This window comes from Armigeres subalbatus, chromosome 1, assembly GCF_024139115.2.
Source record: "Armigeres subalbatus isolate Guangzhou_Male chromosome 1, GZ_Asu_2, whole genome shotgun sequence".
Lineage (NCBI taxonomy): Eukaryota > Metazoa > Arthropoda > Insecta > Diptera > Culicidae > Armigeres > Armigeres subalbatus.
This window is the reverse complement of record NC_085139.1, coordinates 33,129,776-33,135,775: the sequence shown is the minus strand read 5'-3', so window position 1 is coordinate 33,135,775 and position 6,000 is coordinate 33,129,776.

Sequence of the window (6,000 nt, the reverse complement as noted above, 5' to 3'; positions counted from 1 at the left end):
TACGATTGGTTTACCCAGGTAACCATTAGCACTTTATTTCGCCTTTTCGGCTATATAGGGCTATTATAGAGCCAGTATGAAGTTTGTTAGCTCTGTGGTAGCCTTATAATCGCACGTATGGCTTATTTTAATGCTTATGGTTACCTCTGGGTACTATCTTCGTTTTTTGTGAAATGTAGACCCATGGTAGCTGATCCCTTTAGGTATCTGGCAATGCGCTTGAGTGCCTGCCAATGGTTATCCGTCGGGTTTTGTTGGAATCTTCCTATATAGCTGACCGGATAGCACAAATCAGGTCGCACACTCAGCATTTGGTACATCATACTGCCGAGAAGCTCCCGGTAAGGCTGGGAGGTACAATATCCTTCGCGTCTTAGCTGGAGTCCTTTTTCCATCGGGAATTTGCTTGGATCGCACTCAGCCATGCCGAATTTTTCCAGGATTTTCAAAGCAGCTGTCTCTTGAGTTAACTTCAGTTCAGTACGGTTCGAGTTAAATTCAAACCGCATACCCAAGAAAAAAATTGTTTCGCCACAGTCGGTCATCTCAAACTCTTTTGTAAGGCAGTGCTTCAATATTTCAATCGTTCGTATGTTTCTTCCGGCTATCATGAGGTCATCTACATAAAGCACTAGATAAACCTCATCACCTTCGGCGGTGGACACGTAAAGGCAGTAATCTCGGTTTGATCGACGGAACCCTAGTTTGAGCAGCGTTGAATTGAACCTGTCATTCCAGCATCGTGGAGCTTGTTTTAAGCCATATCCAGCTTTTTACGCTAGCCATAAATCAACTATGGTAATTCTGTTTTGACATTTGCTGTGTACAATACTTATAGTGAAATTCTTGTTGCTAATAATAACGAGCCTGGATTAAAAACAAAGAGACGCAATACTCCTACCTTTAACAACCTTGTGCTCGATTGGAACAACCGATTTGACAGCAAATGCGCTGTTCCAATTTTGACACTTCATCTCTTTGTTATGAGTGCAGCCTCTTTAGCTAATAACTACGCTAAACTGTTTATAAAATGAAAATTTTCACTTTGTTTATTTTGAAAACGATTGGTCCACAAGATCTTTTACATTTTTTCATAATGGAATGTTTTATCGGCTTCTTTTTAACATTTATATTATATTTTAGGTGGATCAAGTGTAACTACCGGTAACTCAGCATAGATCCTTCCCAAAACTATCTGACCACAGCACAATAAATCTCAGGGATGGCGTGCTTGAATGGAATATTCTGAAGAGCATTAATTGCTTTGCAGCACAGAATAACTTATGTTTCTTGGTATCGATGGCTATATTCAATCGGATTATCTTTAGACACCTCCACACAGCCCTTATATTGCGCGACATTCCCTTGTCTCAGCCCTTGTCGACCCCTTGTCTCAGCCCTTATATTGCGCGACATTCCGACCAATCAGCAATTGTTTAGTGTTCCGCGGACTAGGTCTTTCGCCAAAACCTAAACAGTTCTACCACTGTTGGTCACGTACCGCAGAATAGCGCAGAGTATACCCAGAATCCTTCCCACAGAAACTTATAGATGTTGCAGTCCCACGCTGGTGGTTTAAGAGCCTGACATCATTGCTACACTACAAAACATCGAAAGGCCTCAATAGATTCCGCAGAACCGCAAAGAAAAGAATACAATTATGTTTAAATAGATGCTAGAAAAGATATTGGGTTTTTTACTATGTAGCACAAATTGATTTTTAGGAAGATAGTCCTGAAGGTCATGTGTTGGTCCACCTACGTCCTGAATTTGTATTTTGTTATTCCGAAGCATTGCACAGCCGACATCGGGGTAGAATAGGCTTAGCGTTTTCGCGTTACGTTCTTGTATGCATTGTCCATTATTGTACTTCCCTAAGGATTTTTTTTCATACCCATCATAGGCTGATATTGCGATTTCCATGATTAGAGTACACGTTCGGGATGATTCAGTATTGCAGGTTGCAGTGGAATGTCAAAATGCATGAGATCTGACTAGCAAATGTTGAGGAACGCCTGAAAATCTTGCAACCAGTGTTGTTGGCAATGAAAATAAAAATGTTTTGGTACTTCGCAAAAAAAAATGTTTACAGTCTTGAAGGAATCCAATAAAATCCTTGCTTTTTAGCCAGACTATATTCCAAGAAATATCCAATTTTCAAAACCGTAAAATACTTGGTAAAACACGACAATTTTCACTTCAAAAACATATTTTTTCATTATCATTTTTATTCAATTAAAGTAGTTCCTGAAAGTCTGGCATCACCATTTTTGGCGCGCTTCGAAAAAAAAGCTCGACGAAAACAAACGGACAGCTTTCAGCTGACGTCTAATCGTCCTTCTCTTTCAAGCTCATAGCAAGGATAGGATTGGACAATCAAAAATTTTGTACTAGTGGATTAACTCAACTGGCGAGCAAGTTCTAACTCTTACCTTTCTATCTCTCATTGTTTCATGATTTTAAAAATTGCAAAAAAAAAACACTCAATACGTACAGGGCATCCTTTGCTGCTATTGCCGCGGATATTGGGGGAGTCCCAGTTAATACGAATAAGGGCGTCCTTGTGAAGTTTTGCTGTACCTGTTATGAGAATCTTGTACATCCCATTCCCTACACTTCCCGAAGAAACCTTTCTTGCTTCAGGAGTGATTCCAAATTCGTAGGTGGTTATAAGTTCGTTAATATTTTTCTCACTTTATTTAAAAATATCTGATGAGCAATAAATCACGCATTTTTAAATCCATTATTGTTTTAATCATTATTGTTTCGAATTGGTTTGGATCTGGTTTCATGTGTTAATATTCATGTGTTTTTATAAAACTACTATAAAACTACGATTTAGAAGACCAAAAAAGATGCGCCCCCCCTTCTCGAAATCCTGGCTATGCCCATGGCACTTACCCTAAAACGATTTTCTCGCAACAGGTTGCATTCGATGCAGAATCTTTTTTATTTCCTATTGAAAATTGGTCGGGTCGGACGATGGGCTCAGAAGTAATGCCCAAACCGATAGGTGGATTAATCTGGGTATTTGGTTTATAAGCCGTAATCTCGGCCGTAATCATACACTCAACCAAGAAAACTAGCGATAATCATACGAATATCTTATGTTTTTTTGCTATTGTCGCGCTCTTCTTAAACGCTCAGTTCTTCGCGGTGGTAACGCGCAAGCAAAGATTGCGCAGCAGCGCGCCCATAAGCTTTTGCATAGGGTGCGAGTCTATGCTGTTAAATTTTATCAGCCGCCGAATGGGGTTGCCATAGCTGAATAGCCGCCGTGTGTAAAGTAAATGGGCGCGCTCCAGCGCAATTCAACGGAGGCTGGTTGAGATGATCACGATCTGAGTGTTTATCTTGGGATGCATAATATAAGAATTCAGAAATATACATGGTTGATAAACTTCGCTGCAGTTCGATGCCGTCGGAATGGTTTTCATCACGACTCGTTAAAACTTAATGTTTTTAAAATCTAATTTTCTAGTGAAACTTTTTCAATTTTAAAAATGTGAATTCCAGTGTGTATAATATTGTAACAATAAAATATTTTGTGACATAATCAATGTGCTAAAAATTGATAATGAATATTTAAATTAAAACATACGGAAAATTAGTGAAAATTGTTAAGTGACTATTCATAACTTTGCCAAACTGAAATATTCTAGTATTTGTATTAAAACATTAAAAGAATAAAAGAGATAAATGTTAAAAATAAAAATCCGAAGATCAATTATGTATGTGAAAAATATTGATAAACAACAAAAATAAATTTTTGAAATAAACTTTGACTTCCTGTTTTTTTATGATAATTATATTATATTATATCCTCCTATTGACGAATTCGAGAGACAAAAAGAAGAAGACATGTGATGGTGAGAAACAACAAAATCGTTCATGGCAAAGTACGGTGACGATTTTTAAATGCCTATATTAAATTCAGAACAAAAGGTAATTAAAAACCCGAGAAACCAATCGATGCAATGTGCGAGAAAAATGGAAAGTTTTTTTAGGTGCATAATACGAAAAAATACATAATTTAGAATAATTGTTCTGAATGTATCTTTTCATTTTTCTCGCACTTTACATCGATTAGTTTTTAATTACATTTCATTTTGAATTTAATAGGCATTTTAAAATCGTCGCCGTACTTTGCCATGAACGATTTTGTTGTTTCTCACCATCGCATGTCTTCTTCTTTTCGCCTCTCGAATTTGTCCATTGAGATTCATATCTCATGCTTTTGAAAAACATAAGATAGACTAATGGAATTGAATGAAGCGAGCGTTCCATTCCCAATGCTGATTCATAAGTGCATCTTATGAATCACATTGCGACTTATTATGAAAATAATATACTTCTCATTGCGGTTGCAAATCATAAGACGCTCTTCATTCATTCATTTATTTAGTTAACATCTAAACAGATAACACTGAATCAACAATTTGACGCCACAATGCACGGTTCGAGGCCGCATCTCTCCATCCTCGGATACGCCCCACGCTCGCCAAGTCGTTCTGCACCTGGTCTGCCCATCTCGCTCGCTGCGCTCCACGCCGTCTCGTACCTGCCGGATCGGAAGCGAACACCATCTTTGCAGGGTTGCTGTCCGGCATTCTTGCAACATGTCCTGCCCATCGTACCCTTCCGGCTTTAGCTACCTTCTGGATACTGGGTTCGCCGTAGAGTTGGGCGAGCTCATGGTTCATTCTTCGCCGCCACACACCGTCTTCTTGCACACCGCCAAAGATGGTCCTAAGCACCCGTCTCTCGAATACTCCGAGTGCTTGCAAGTCCTCCTCGAGCATTGTCCATGTTTCATGTCCGTAGAGGACTACCGGTCTTATTAACGTCTTGTACATGACACATTTGGTGCGGTGGCGAATCTTTTTCGACCGCAGTTTCTTCTGGAGCCCGTAGTAGGCCCGACTTCCACAGATGATGCGCCTTCGTATTTCACGACTAACGTTGTTGTCAGCCGTTAGCAAGGATCCGAGGTAGACGAATTCCTCGACCACCTCGAAGGTATCCCCGTCTATCGTAACACTGCTTCCCAGGCGGACCCTGTCGCGCTCGGTTCCACCCACAAGCATGTACTTTGTCTTTGACGCATTCATCACCAGTCCAACTTTTGTTGCTTCACGTTTCAGGCGGGTGTACAGTTCTGCCACCTTTGCAAATGTTCGGCCGACAATGTCCATGTCACCCGCGAAGCAAATAAATTGACTGGATCTGTTGAAAATCGTACCCCGGCTGTTACACCCGGCTCTCCGCATAACACCTTCTAGCGCAATGTTGAACAACAGGCACGAAAGTCCATCACCTTGTCTTAGTCCCCGGCGCGATTCGAACGAACTGGAGTGTTCGCCCGAAATCTTCACACAGTTTTGCACACCATCCACCGTTGCTTTGATCATGTCTGGTAAGCTTCCCAGGGAAGCTGTTCTCGTCCATAATTTTCCATAGCTCTACGCGGTCTATTCTGTCGTATGCCGCCTTGAAATCAACGAACAGATGGTGCGTTGGGACCTGGTATTCACGGCATTTTTGAAGGATTTGCCGTACAGTAAAGATCTGGTCCGTTGTCGAGCGGCCGTCAACGAAGCCGGCTTGATAACTTCCCACGAACTCGTTCACTAATGGTGACAGACGACGGAAGATGATCTGGGATATCACTTTGTAGGCGGCATTAAGGATGGTGATCGCTCGAAAGTTCTCACACTCCAGTTTGTCGCCTTTCTTGTAGATGGGGCATATAACCCTTCCTTCCACTCCTCCGGTAGCTGTTCGGTTTCCCAGATTCTGACTATCAGTATGTGCAGGCAAGTGGCCAGCTTTTCCGGGCCCATCTTGATGAGCTCAGCTCCGATACCATCCTTACCAGCTGCTTTATTGGTCTTTAGCTGTTGAATGGCATCCTTAACTTCCCTCAAGGTGGGGGCTGGTTGGCTTCCATCGTCCGCTGAACTGACGTAGTCATCTCCTCCGCTGCCTTGACTTTCACTG